Source organism: Mus caroli, unplaced genomic scaffold, assembly GCF_978045245.1.
Source record: "Mus caroli unplaced genomic scaffold, Mus_caroli_1 scaffold_10, whole genome shotgun sequence".
Lineage (NCBI taxonomy): Eukaryota > Metazoa > Chordata > Mammalia > Rodentia > Muridae > Mus > Mus caroli.
Window position 1 is genome coordinate 5,760,001 of NW_028227265.1, and position 13,177 is coordinate 5,773,177.

The 13,177-nt window shown below is 64.6% G+C and overlaps 4 non-coding genes and 4 pseudogenes across 4 annotated transcripts; all 8 read left to right on the forward strand.

Moving 5' to 3' along the window:
• Nucleotides 1-613: 613 nt before the first annotated feature.
• On the forward strand, nucleotides 614-722 carry LOC147002246 (5S ribosomal RNA; annotated as a pseudogene).
• A 1,561-nt stretch (nucleotides 723-2,283) lies between these two features.
• On the forward strand, nucleotides 2,284-2,392 carry LOC147002247 (5S ribosomal RNA; annotated as a pseudogene).
• A 1,567-nt stretch (nucleotides 2,393-3,959) lies between these two features.
• Nucleotides 3,960-4,078, forward strand: LOC147002248 (5S ribosomal RNA). Its single transcript, XR_015048781.1, has one exon. It is a non-coding gene; the product is annotated as a 5S ribosomal RNA (ribosomal RNA).
• A 1,542-nt stretch (nucleotides 4,079-5,620) lies between these two features.
• On the forward strand, nucleotides 5,621-5,739 carry LOC147002249 (5S ribosomal RNA). The gene has a single exon (XR_015048782.1). It is a non-coding gene; the product is annotated as a 5S ribosomal RNA (ribosomal RNA).
• A 1,570-nt stretch (nucleotides 5,740-7,309) lies between these two features.
• On the forward strand, nucleotides 7,310-7,418 carry LOC147002250 (5S ribosomal RNA; annotated as a pseudogene).
• A 1,561-nt stretch (nucleotides 7,419-8,979) lies between these two features.
• On the forward strand, nucleotides 8,980-9,088 carry LOC147002251 (5S ribosomal RNA; annotated as a pseudogene).
• Nucleotides 9,089-10,657: 1,569 nt separating this feature from the next.
• On the forward strand, nucleotides 10,658-10,776 carry LOC147002252 (5S ribosomal RNA). The gene has a single exon (XR_015048783.1). It is a non-coding gene; the product is annotated as a 5S ribosomal RNA (ribosomal RNA).
• Nucleotides 10,777-12,337: 1,561 nt separating this feature from the next.
• On the forward strand, nucleotides 12,338-12,456 carry LOC147002253 (5S ribosomal RNA). The gene has a single exon (XR_015048784.1). It is a non-coding gene; the product is annotated as a 5S ribosomal RNA (ribosomal RNA).
• The last annotated feature ends 721 nt before the right edge of the window (nucleotides 12,457-13,177 follow it).

The following is a 13,177-nucleotide window of genomic DNA, read 5'->3' on the forward strand; positions in this document are numbered from 1 at the left end:
GTGGGTTTACTTCCCTTGCGTGCCCGGGCTGAGGGGCCCAGTCCTGGGCACAGGGACGGTGGGTGGACCAGTCGGCGAGGTGGGGCGGAACGTCCGAGGTCCAGGGTGGGTCAGGATTTGAGAAGCTGGGAGGGACCTCGGGTGGGTGGAAGGGGAAGTCCCGGGTGGGTGAGGGCGCTGTTGCACGAAGCCCGTGGAACCGTCCAGGAGGGGAGGGAGGGGAGAAGAAGCGAGGAGGGGAGATGTGTGTGCGGCCAAGGCTGGCACTCACTGGCTGGGCCCGTGGTGCCTCGAGGGCAGGCAGAGGGGGGCTGGTGGGGGCTCTGGGGGAGGTTGTGGGCAGCGTGAGGCAGGCAGCGGGAAGCGAGGAGGCACCGTGGGCTGGGGCGTGTCGTGTGGGTGGGGCTCGGGCCGGGCGTGTCGTGTGGTGTCGTGTCGTGTCGGTGTGTGGTGTGTGTCTGTGGGCTGTGCGCTGGGCTCTGGTCTCAGGGCTCGTGTGAGCTCGTCGTCGTCGTGGGGCGTCGGGCGTCGGGCATCGGGCGTCGGGCGGGCGAGTGAGCGAAGGAGCGAGCGCGAAGCAGGCTCTTGGGGCTTGTCGGCGCCACCTGCCCTCGTCTACGGCCATACCACCCTGAACGCGCCTGATCTCGGAAGCTAAGCAGGGTCGGGCCTGGTTAGTACTTGGATGGGAGACCGCCTGGGAATACCGGGTGCTGTAGGCTTTTTGGACTGACTCCCCTCTGTCTCTCTCTCCCTTTTGGCCACGGACACGGCCGCCCGGCGACCCAGGCTCAGGCCAGGCCCATCCACACCCCACACCCCACACCCCCCAAGGAGCCCACCCTCGTCCTCTCACAGGCTTGCCCTCTCACAGGAGGCTCCCGGAGCCCTAAGGCAGGGCACACCATGCTGGCCACCCCAGCACCACCCTGCTGAGCTAGCTAGCTAGCTAGCAAGGGCACACGGGACACGGGACACCGGATGGGAGAGCCTCTCTCCATTTGCACCGAGCCCAGGCTGGCCTGAACACTCCACCCTCATCCAACACCGCACTTGCCTCCCACCTTGTGTGAGTGGTAGTGTGTGTGTGTGTCTGTGTGTCTGTGTGCGAGAGAGTTGTATGTGTTTTGCCCCTCCTGACTTCTGCTAATTCACCTGGGTCCCAGTGTGTGGGTCTGTGTGTGTGTCTGTGTGTAAGCTGAGGACCGACCCTCCGTGCTTGCTTGCTCAATCAGCCAGTACACACGTGTGTGTGTGTGTGTGTGTGTGTGTGTGTGTGTTTGCCTGAGGGTAGGGGCAGGTGGGCCAGACTGCGAGTGTGTGAGTGGTGTGAGTGTGTGTTTCCCGTGCGTGGGCGTGTCTGCGTGTGTCTGTGTGCTGCCTGCTCCGTCTAGCCAGCCGGTCCTCCTTTTTTGTCCGGGTGCACAAGCCGCAGTGCCCTGACACGTGTCTGCTTCCGTGGGCCCATGGGTGGGTAGGGGGCACGTTTGTGTGCCTGTCCGGGTGTGGTGTGTGCTTGCGCTCTGGAGGCAGTGCACGGGCAGTGCAGTGCGTGCCTCTTGGGCTAGCCTGTGCCGCTGGGTGTGGCTGTGCGTGTCCCAGTGTCCCAGGTGGGCTGGGATGCCATCCATCCATCCATCCATCCATCCATCCATCCATCCATCCATCCACAGTGGGTTTACTTCCCTTGCGTGCCCGGGCTGAGGGGCCCAGTCCTGGGCACAGGGACGGTGGGTGGACCAGTCGGCGAGGTGGGGCGGAACGTCCGAGGTCCAGGGTGGGTCAGGATTTGAGAAGCTGGGAGGGACCTCGGGTGGGTGGAAGGGGAAGTCCCGGGTGGGTGAGGGCGCTGTTGCACGAAGCCCGTGGAACCGTCCAGGAGGGGAGGGAGGGGAGAAGAAGCGAGGAGGGGAGATGTGTGTGCGGCCAAGGCTGGCACTCACTGGCTGGGCCCGTGGTGCCTCGAGGGCAGGCAGAGGGGGGCTGGTGGGGGCTCTGGGGGAGGTTGTGGGCAGCGTGAGGCAGGCAGCGGGAAGCGAGGAGGCACCGTGGGCTGGGGCGTGTCGTGTGGGTGGGGCTCGGGCCGGGCGTGTCGTGTGGTGTCGTGTCGTGTCGGTGTGTGGTGTGTGTCTGTGGGCTGTGCGCTGGGCTCTGGTCTCAGGGCTCGTGTGAGCTCGTCGTCATCGTCGTGGGGCGTCGGGCATCGGGCGTCGGGCGGGCGAGTGAGCGAAGGAGCGAGCGCGCGCAGCAGGCTCTTGGGGCTTGTCGGCGCCACCTGCCCTCGTCTACGGCCATACCACCCTGAACGCGCCTGATCTCGGAAGCTAAGCAGGGTCGGGCCTGGTTAGTACTTGGATGGGAGACCGCCTGGGAATACCGGGTGCTGTAGGCTTTTTGGACTGACTCCCCTCTGTCTCTCTCTCCCTTTTGGCCACGGACACGGCCGCCCGGCGACCCAGGCTCAGGCCAGGCCCATCCACACCCCACACCCCACACCCCCCAAGGAGCCCACCCTCGTCCTCTCACAGGAGGCTCCCGGAGCCCTAAGGCAGGGCACACCGTGCTGGCCACCCCAGCACCACCCTGCTGAGCTAGCTAGCTAGCTAGCAAGGGCACACGGGACACGGGACACCGGATGGGAGAGCCTCTCTCCATTTGCACCGAGCCCAGGCTGGCCTGAACACTCCACCCTCATCCAACACCGCACTTGCCTCCCACCTTGTGTGAGTGGTAGTGTGTGTGTGTGTGTGTCTGTGTGCGAGAGAGTTGTATGTGTTTTGCCCCTCCTGACTTCTGATAATTCACCTGGGTCCCAGTGTGTGGGTCTGTGTGTGTGTGTCTGTGTGTAAGCTGAGGACCGACCCTCCGTGCTTGCTTGCTCAATCAGCCAGTACACACGTGTGTGTGTGTGTGTGTGTGTGTGTGTGTGTGTGTTTGCCTGAGGGTAGGGGCAGGTGGGCCAGACTGCGAGTGTGTGAGTGGTGTGAGTGTGTGTTTCCCGTGCGTGGGCGTGTCTGCGTGTGTCTGTGTGCTGCCTGCTCCGTCTAGCCAGCCGGTCCTCCTTTTTTGTCCGGGTGCACAAGCCGCAGTGCCCTGACACGTGTCTGCTTCCGTGGGCCCATGGGTGGGTAGGGGGCACGTTTGTGTGCCTGTCCGGGTGTGGTGTGTGCTTGCGCTCTGGAGGCAGTGCACGGGCAGTGCAGTGCGTGCCTCTTGGGCTAGCCTGTGCCGCTGGGTGTGGCTGTGCGTGTCCCAGTGTCCCAGGTGGGCTGGGATGCCATCCATCCATCCATCCATCCATCCATCCATCCATCCATCCATCCATCCACAGTGGGTTTACTTCCCTTGCGTGCCCGGGCTGAGGGGCCCAGTCCTGGGCACAGACAGGGACGGTGGGTGGGTAGGTGGGTGGACCAGTCGGCGAGGTGGGGCGGAACGTCCGAGGTCCAGGGTGGGTCAGGATTTGAGAAGCTGGGAGGGACCTCGGGTGGGTGGAAGGGGAAGTCCCGGGTGGGTGAGGGCGCTGTTGCACGAAGCCCGTGGAACCGTCCAGGAGGGGAGGGAGGGGAGAAGAAGCGAGGAGGGGAGATGTGTGTGCGGCCAAGGCTGGCACTCACTGGCTGGGCCCGTGGTGCCTCGAGGGCAGGCAGAGGGGGGCTGGTGGGGGCTCTGGGGGAGGTTGTGGGCAGCGTGAGGCAGGCAGCGGGAAGCGAGGAGGCACCGTGGGCTGGGGCGTGTCGTGTGGGTGGGGCTCGGGCCGGGCGTGTCGTGTCATGTCGTGTCGTGTCGGTGTGTGGTGTGTGTCTGTGGGCTGTGCGCTGGGCTCTGGTCTCAGGGCTCGTGTGAGCTCGTCGTCGTCGTGGGGCGTCGGGCGTCGGGCATCGGGCGTCGGGCGGGCGAGTGAGCGAAGGAGCGAGCGCGAAGCAGGCTCTTGGGGCTTGTCGGCGCCACCCGCCCTCGTCTACGGCCATACCACCCTGAACGCGCCCGATCTCGTCTGATCTCGGAAGCTAAGCAGGGTCGGGCCTGGTTAGTACTTGGATGGGAGACCGCCTGGGAATACCGGGTGCTGTAGGCTTTTTGGACTCCCCTCTGTCTCTCTCTCCCTTTTGGCCACGGACACGGCCGCCCGGCGACCCAGGCTCAGGCCAGGCCCATCCACACCCCACACCCCACACCCCACACCCCCCAAGGAGCCCACCCTCGTCCTCTCACAGGCTTGCCCTCTCACAGGAGGCTCCCGGAGCCCTAAGGCAGGGCACACCATGCTGGCCACCCCAGCACCACCCTGCTGAGCTAGCTAGCTAGCTAGCAAGGGCACACGGGACACGGGACACCGGATGGGAGAGCCTCTCTCCATTTGCACCGAGCCCAGGCTGGCCTGAACACTCCACCCTCATCCAACACCGCACTTGCCTCCCACCTTGTGTGAGTGGTAGTGTGTGTGTGTGTCTGTGTGCGAGAGAGTTGTATGTGTTTTGCCCCTCCTGACTTCTGCTAATTCACCTGGGTCCCAGTGTGTGGGTCTGTGTGTGTGTCTGTGTGTAAGCTGAGGACCGACCCTCCGTGCTTGCTTGCTCAATCAGCCAGTACACACGTGTGTGTGTGTGTGTGTGTGTGTGTGTGTGTGTGTGTGTGTGTGTTTGCCTGAGGGTAGGGGCAGGTGGGCCAGACTGCGAGTGTGTGAGTGGTGTGAGTGTGTGTTTCCCGTGCGTGGGCGTGTCTGCGTGTGTCTGTGTGCTGCCTGCTCCGTCTAGCCAGCCGGTCCTCCTTTTTTGTCCGGGTGCACAAGCCGCAGTGCCCTGACACGTGTCTGCTTCCGTGGGCCCATGGGTGGGTAGGGGGCACGTTTGTGTGCCTGTCCGGGTGTGGTGTGTGCTTGCGCTCTGGAGGCAGTGCACGGGCAGTGCAGTGCGTGCCTCTTGGGCTAGCCTGTGCCGCTGGGTGTGGCTGTGCGTGTCCCAGTGTCCCAGGTGGGCTGGGATGCCATCCATCCATCCATCCATCCATCCATCCATCCATCCATCCATCCATCCACAGTGGGTTTACTTCCCTTGTGTGCCCGGGCTGAGGGGCCCAGTCCTGGGCACAGACAGGGACGGTGGGTGGGTAGGTGGGTGACCAGTCGGCGAGGTGGGGCGGAACGTCCGAGGTCCAGGGTGGGTCAGGATTTGAGAAGCTGGGAGGGACCTCGGGTGGGTGGAAGGGGAAGTCCCGGGTGGGTGAGGGCGCTGTTGCACGAAGCCCGTGGATCCGTCCAGGAGGGGAGGGAGGGGAGAAGAAGCGAGGAGGGGAGATGTGTGTGCGGCCAAGGCTGGCACTCACTGGCTGGGCCCGTGGTGCCTCGAGGGCAGGCAGAGGGGGGCTGGTGGGGGCTCTGGGGGAGGTTGTGGGCAGCGTGGGCTGGGGCGTGTCGTGTGGGTGGGGCTCGGGCCGGGCGTGTCGTGTCGTGTCGGTGTGTGGTGTGTGTCTGTGGGCTGTGCGCTGGGCTCTGGTCTCAGGGCTCGTGTGAGCTCGTCGTCGTCGTGGGGCGTCGGGCATCGGGCGTCGGGCGGGCGAGTGAGCGAAGGAGCGAGCGCGCGCAGCAGGCTCTTGGGGCTTGTCGGCGCCACCCGCCCTCGTCTACGGCCATACCACCCTGAACGCGCCCGATCTCGTCTGATCTCGGAAGCTAAGCAGGGTCGGGCCTGGTTAGTACTTGGATGGGAGACCGCCTGGGAATACCGGGTGCTGTAGGCTTTTTGGACTCCCCTCTGTCTCTCTCTCCCTTTTGGCCACGGACACGGCCGCCCGGCGACCCAGGCTCAGGCCAGGCCCATCCACACCCCACACCCCACACCCCACACCCCCCAAGGAGCCCACCCTCGTCCTCTCACAGGCTTGCCCTCTCACAGGAGGCTCCCGGAGCCCTAAGGCAGGGCACACCATGCTGGCCACCCCAGCACCACCCTGCTGAGCTAGCTAGCTAGCTAGCAAGGGCACACGGGACACGGGACACCGGATGGGAGAGCCTCTCTCCATTTGCACCGAGCCCAGGCTGGCCTGAACACTCCACCCTCATCCAACACCGCACTTGCCTCCCACCTTGTGTGAGTGGTAGTGTGTGTGTGTGTCTGTGTGTCTGTGTGCGAGAGAGTTGTATGTGTTTTGCCCCTCCTGACTTCTGCTAATTCACCTGGGTCCCAGTGTGTGGGTCTGTGTGTGTGTCTGTGTGTAAGCTGAGGACCGACCCTCCGTGCTTGCTTGCTCAATCAGCCAGTACACACGTGTGTGTGTGTGTGTGTGTGTGTGTGTGTGTGTGTGTTTGCCTGAGGGTAGGGGCAGGTGGGCCAGACTGCGAGTGTGTGAGTGGTGTGAGTGTGTGTTTCCCGTGCGTGGGCGTGTCTGCGTGTGTCTGTGTGCTGCCTGCTCCGTCTAGCCAGCCGGTCCTCCTTTTTTGTCCGGGTGCACAAGCCGCAGTGCCCTGACACGTGTCTGCTTCCGTGGGCCCATGGGTGGGTAGGGGGCACGTTTGTGTGCCTGTCCGGGTGTGGTGTGTGCTTGCGCTCTGGAGGCAGTGCACGGGCAGTGCAGTGCGTGCCTCTTGGGCTAGCCTGTGCCGCTGGGTGTGGCTGTGCGTGTCCCAGTGTCCCAGGTGGGCTGGGATGCCATCCATCCATCCATCCATCCATCCATCCATCCATCCATCCATCCACAGTGGGTTTACTTCCCTTGCGTGCCCGGGCTGAGGGGCCCAGTCCTGGGCACAGGGACGGTGGGTGGACCAGTCGGCGAGGTGGGGCGGAACGTCCGAGGTCCAGGGTGGGTCAGGATTTGAGAAGCTGGGAGGGACCTCGGGTGGGTGGAAGGGGAAGTCCCGGGTGGGTGAGGGCGCTGTTGCACGAAGCCCGTGGAACCGTCCAGGAGGGGAGGGAGGGGAGAAGAAGCGAGGAGGGGAGATGTGTGTGCGGCCAAGGCTGGCACTCACTGGCTGGGCCCGTGGTGCCTCGAGGGCAGGCAGAGGGGGGCTGGTGGGGGCTCTGGGGGAGGTTGTGGGCAGCGTGAGGCAGGCAGCGGGAAGCGAGGAGGCACCGTGGGCTGGGGCGTGTCGTGTGGGTGGGGCTCGGGCCGGGCGTGTCGTGTGGTGTCGTGTCGTGTCGGTGTGTGGTGTGTGTCTGTGGGCTGTGCGCTGGGCTCTGGTCTCAGGGCTCGTGTGAGCTCGTCGTCGTCGTGGGGCGTCGGGCGTCGGGCATCGGGCGTCGGGCGGGCGAGTGAGCGAAGGAGCGAGCGCGAAGCAGGCTCTTGGGGCTTGTCGGCGCCACCTGCCCTCGTCTACGGCCATACCACCCTGAACGCGCCTGATCTCGGAAGCTAAGCAGGGTCGGGCCTGGTTAGTACTTGGATGGGAGACCGCCTGGGAATACCGGGTGCTGTAGGCTTTTTGGACTGACTCCCCTCTGTCTCTCTCTCCCTTTTGGCCACGGACACGGCCGCCCGGCGACCCAGGCTCAGGCCAGGCCCATCCACACCCCACACCCCACACCCCCCAAGGAGCCCACCCTCGTCCTCTCACAGGCTTGCCCTCTCACAGGAGGCTCCCGGAGCCCTAAGGCAGGGCACACCATGCTGGCCACCCCAGCACCACCCTGCTGAGCTAGCTAGCTAGCTAGCAAGGGCACACGGGACACGGGACACCGGATGGGAGAGCCTCTCTCCATTTGCACCGAGCCCAGGCTGGCCTGAACACTCCACCCTCATCCAACACCGCACTTGCCTCCCACCTTGTGTGAGTGGTAGTGTGTGTGTGTGTCTGTGTGTCTGTGTGCGAGAGAGTTGTATGTGTTTTGCCCCTCCTGACTTCTGCTAATTCACCTGGGTCCCAGTGTGTGGGTCTGTGTGTGTGTCTGTGTGTAAGCTGAGGACCGACCCTCCGTGCTTGCTTGCTCAATCAGCCAGTACACACGTGTGTGTGTGTGTGTGTGTGTGTGTGTGTGTGTTTGCCTGAGGGTAGGGGCAGGTGGGCCAGACTGCGAGTGTGTGAGTGGTGTGAGTGTGTGTTTCCCGTGCGTGGGCGTGTCTGCGTGTGTCTGTGTGCTGCCTGCTCCGTCTAGCCAGCCGGTCCTCCTTTTTTGTCCGGGTGCACAAGCCGCAGTGCCCTGACACGTGTCTGCTTCCGTGGGCCCATGGGTGGGTAGGGGGCACGTTTGTGTGCCTGTCCGGGTGTGGTGTGTGCTTGCGCTCTGGAGGCAGTGCACGGGCAGTGCAGTGCGTGCCTCTTGGGCTAGCCTGTGCCGCTGGGTGTGGCTGTGCGTGTCCCAGTGTCCCAGGTGGGCTGGGATGCCATCCATCCATCCATCCATCCATCCATCCATCCATCCATCCATCCACAGTGGGTTTACTTCCCTTGCGTGCCCGGGCTGAGGGGCCCAGTCCTGGGCACAGGGACGGTGGGTGGACCAGTCGGCGAGGTGGGGCGGAACGTCCGAGGTCCAGGGTGGGTCAGGATTTGAGAAGCTGGGAGGGACCTCGGGTGGGTGGAAGGGGAAGTCCCGGGTGGGTGAGGGCGCTGTTGCACGAAGCCCGTGGAACCGTCCAGGAGGGGAGGGAGGGGAGAAGAAGCGAGGAGGGGAGATGTGTGTGCGGCCAAGGCTGGCACTCACTGGCTGGGCCCGTGGTGCCTCGAGGGCAGGCAGAGGGGGGCTGGTGGGGGCTCTGGGGGAGGTTGTGGGCAGCGTGAGGCAGGCAGCGGGAAGCGAGGAGGCACCGTGGGCTGGGGCGTGTCGTGTGGGTGGGGCTCGGGCCGGGCGTGTCGTGTGGTGTCGTGTCGTGTCGGTGTGTGGTGTGTGTCTGTGGGCTGTGCGCTGGGCTCTGGTCTCAGGGCTCGTGTGAGCTCGTCGTCATCGTCGTGGGGCGTCGGGCATCGGGCGTCGGGCGGGCGAGTGAGCGAAGGAGCGAGCGCGCGCAGCAGGCTCTTGGGGCTTGTCGGCGCCACCTGCCCTCGTCTACGGCCATACCACCCTGAACGCGCCTGATCTCGGAAGCTAAGCAGGGTCGGGCCTGGTTAGTACTTGGATGGGAGACCGCCTGGGAATACCGGGTGCTGTAGGCTTTTTGGACTGACTCCCCTCTGTCTCTCTCTCCCTTTTGGCCACGGACACGGCCGCCCGGCGACCCAGGCTCAGGCCAGGCCCATCCACACCCCACACCCCACACCCCCCAAGGAGCCCACCCTCGTCCTCTCACAGGAGGCTCCCGGAGCCCTAAGGCAGGGCACACCGTGCTGGCCACCCCAGCACCACCCTGCTGAGCTAGCTAGCTAGCTAGCAAGGGCACACGGGACACGGGACACCGGATGGGAGAGCCTCTCTCCATTTGCACCGAGCCCAGGCTGGCCTGAACACTCCACCCTCATCCAACACCGCACTTGCCTCCCACCTTGTGTGAGTGGTAGTGTGTGTGTGTGTGTGTCTGTGTGCGAGAGAGTTGTATGTGTTTTGCCCCTCCTGACTTCTGATAATTCACCTGGGTCCCAGTGTGTGGGTCTGTGTGTGTGTGTCTGTGTGTAAGCTGAGGACCGACCCTCCGTGCTTGCTTGCTCAATCAGCCAGTACACACGTGTGTGTGTGTGTGTGTGTGTGTGTGTGTGTGTGTTTGCCTGAGGGTAGGGGCAGGTGGGCCAGACTGCGAGTGTGTGAGTGGTGTGAGTGTGTGTTTCCCGTGCGTGGGCGTGTCTGCGTGTGTCTGTGTGCTGCCTGCTCCGTCTAGCCAGCCGGTCCTCCTTTTTTGTCCGGGTGCACAAGCCGCAGTGCCCTGACACGTGTCTGCTTCCGTGGGCCCATGGGTGGGTAGGGGGCACGTTTGTGTGCCTGTCCGGGTGTGGTGTGTGCTTGCGCTCTGGAGGCAGTGCACGGGCAGTGCAGTGCGTGCCTCTTGGGCTAGCCTGTGCCGCTGGGTGTGGCTGTGCGTGTCCCAGTGTCCCAGGTGGGCTGGGATGCCATCCATCCATCCATCCATCCATCCATCCATCCATCCATCCATCCATCCACAGTGGGTTTACTTCCCTTGCGTGCCCGGGCTGAGGGGCCCAGTCCTGGGCACAGACAGGGACGGTGGGTGGGTAGGTGGGTGGACCAGTCGGCGAGGTGGGGCGGAACGTCCGAGGTCCAGGGTGGGTCAGGATTTGAGAAGCTGGGAGGGACCTCGGGTGGGTGGAAGGGGAAGTCCCGGGTGGGTGAGGGCGCTGTTGCACGAAGCCCGTGGAACCGTCCAGGAGGGGAGGGAGGGGAGAAGAAGCGAGGAGGGGAGATGTGTGTGCGGCCAAGGCTGGCACTCACTGGCTGGGCCCGTGGTGCCTCGAGGGCAGGCAGAGGGGGGCTGGTGGGGGCTCTGGGGGAGGTTGTGGGCAGCGTGAGGCAGGCAGCGGGAAGCGAGGAGGCACCGTGGGCTGGGGCGTGTCGTGTGGGTGGGGCTCGGGCCGGGCGTGTCGTGTCATGTCGTGTCGTGTCGGTGTGTGGTGTGTGTCTGTGGGCTGTGCGCTGGGCTCTGGTCTCAGGGCTCGTGTGAGCTCGTCGTCGTCGTGGGGCGTCGGGCGTCGGGCATCGGGCGTCGGGCGGGCGAGTGAGCGAAGGAGCGAGCGTGCGCAGCAGGCTCTTGGGGCTTGTCGGCGCCACCCGCCCTCGTCTACGGCCATACCACCCTGAACGCGCCCGATCTCGTCTGATCTCGGAAGCTAAGCAGGGTCGGGCCTGGTTAGTACTTGGATGGGAGACCGCCTGGGAATACCGGGTGCTGTAGGCTTTTTGGACTCCCCTCTGTCTCTCTCTCCCTTTTGGCCACGGACACGGCCGCCCGGCGACCCAGGCTCAGGCCAGGCCCATCCACACCCCACACCCCACACCCCCGAAGGAGCCCACCCTCGTCCTCTCACAGGAGGCTCCCGGAGCCCTAAGGCAGGGCACACCGTGCTGGCCACCCCAGCACCACCCTGCTGAGCTAGCTAGCTAGCTAGCAAGGGCACACGGGACACGGGACACCGGATGGGAGAGCCTCTCTCCATTTGCACCGAGCCCAGGCTGGCCTGAACACTCCACCCTCATCCAACACCGCACTTGCCTCCCACCTTGTGTGAGTGGTAGTGTGTGTGTGTGTGTGTCTGTGTGCGAGAGAGTTGTATGTGTTTTGCCCCTCCTGACTTCTGATAATTCACCTGGGTCCCAGTGTGTGGGTCTGTGTGTGTGTGTCTGTGTGTAAGCTGAGGACCGACCCTCCGTGCTTGCTTGCTCAATCAGCCAGTACACACGTGTGTGTGTGTGTGTGTGTGTGTGTGTGTGTGTGTTTGCCTGAGGGTAGGGGCAGGTGGGCCAGACTGCGAGTGTGTGAGTGGTGTGAGTGTGTGTTTCCCGTGCGTGGGCGTGTCTGCGTGTGTCTGTGTGCTGCCTGCTCCGTCTAGCCAGCCGGTCCTCCTTTTTTGTCCGGGTGCACAAGCCGCAGTGCCCTGACACGTGTCTGCTTCCGTGGGCCCATGGGTGGGTAGGGGGCACGTTTGTGTGCCTGTCCGGGTGTGGTGTGTGCTTGCGCTCTGGAGGCAGTGCACGGGCAGTGCAGTGCGTGCCTCTTGGGCTAGCCTGTGCCGCTGGGTGTGGCTGTGCGTGTCCCAGTGTCCCAGGTGGGCTGGGATGCCATCCATCCATCCATCCATCCATCCATCCATCCATCCATCCATCCACAGTGGGTTTACTTCCCTTGCGTGCCCGGGCTGAGGGGCCCAGTCCTGGGCACAGACAGGGACGGTGGGTGGGTAGGTGGGTGGACCAGTCGGCGAGGTGGGGCGGAACGTCCGAGGTCCAGGGTGGGTCAGGATTTGAGAAGCTGGGAGGGACCTCGGGTGGGTGGAAGGGGAAGTCCCGGGTGGGTGAGGGCGCTGTTGCACGAAGCCCGTGGAACCGTCCAGGAGGGGAGGGAGGGGAGAAGAAGCGAGGAGGGGAGATGTGTGTGCGGCCAAGGCTGGCACTCACTGGCTGGGCCCGTGGTGCCTCGAGGGCAGGCAGAGGGGGGCTGGTGGGGGCTCTGGGGGAGGTTGTGGGCAGCGTGAGGCAGGCAGCGGGAAGCGAGGAGGCACCGTGGGCTGGGGCGTGTCGTGTGGGTGGGGCTCGGGCCGGGCGTGTCGTGTCATGTCGTGTCGTGTCGGTGTGTGGTGTGTGTCTGTGGGCTGTGCGCTGGGCTCTGGTCTCAGGGCTCGTGTGAGCTCGTCGTCGTCGTGGGGCGTCGGGCGTCGGGCATCGGGCGTCGGGCGGGCGAGTGAGCGAAGGAGCGAGCGCGCGCAGCAGGCTCTTGGGGCTTGTCGGCGCCACCCGCCCTCGTCTACGGCCATACCACCCTGAACGCGCCCGATCTCGTCTGATCTCGGAAGCTAAGCAGGGTCGGGCCTGGTTAGTACTTGGATGGGAGACCGCCTGGGAATACCGGGTGCTGTAGGCTTTTTGGACTCCCCTCTGTCTCTCTCTCCCTTTTGGCCACGGACACGGCCGCCCGGCGACCCAGGCTCAGGCCAGGCCCATCCACACCCCACACCCCACACCCCCGAAGGAGCCCACCCTCGTCCTCTCACAGGAGGCTCCCGGAGCCCTAAGGCAGGGCACACCGTGCTGGCCACCCCAGCACCACCCTGCTGAGCTAGCTAGCTAGCTAGCAAGGGCACACGGGACACGGGACACCGGATGGGAGAGCCTCTCTCCATTTGCACCGAGCCCAGGCTGGCCTGAACACTCCACCCTCATCCAACACCGCACTTGCCTCCCACCTTGTGTGAGTGGTAGTGTGTGTGTGTGTGTGTCTGTGTGCGAGAGAGTTGTATGTGTTTTGCCCCTCCTGACTTCTGATAATTCACCTGGGTCCCAGTGTGTGGGTCTGTGTGTGTGTGTCTGTGTGTAAGCTGAGGACCGACCCTCCGTGCTTGCTTGCTCAATCAGCCAGTACACACGTGTGTGTGTGTGTGTGTGTGTGTGTGTGTGTGTGTGTTTGCCTGAGGGTAGGGGCAGGTGGGCCAGACTGCGAGTGTGTGAGTGGTGTGAGTGTGTGTTTCCCGTGCGTGGGCGTGTCTGCGTGTGTCTGTGTGCTGCCTGCTCCGTCTAGCCAGCCGGTCCTCCTTTTTTGTCCGGGTGCACAAGCCGCAGTGCCCTGACACGTGTCTGCTTCCGTG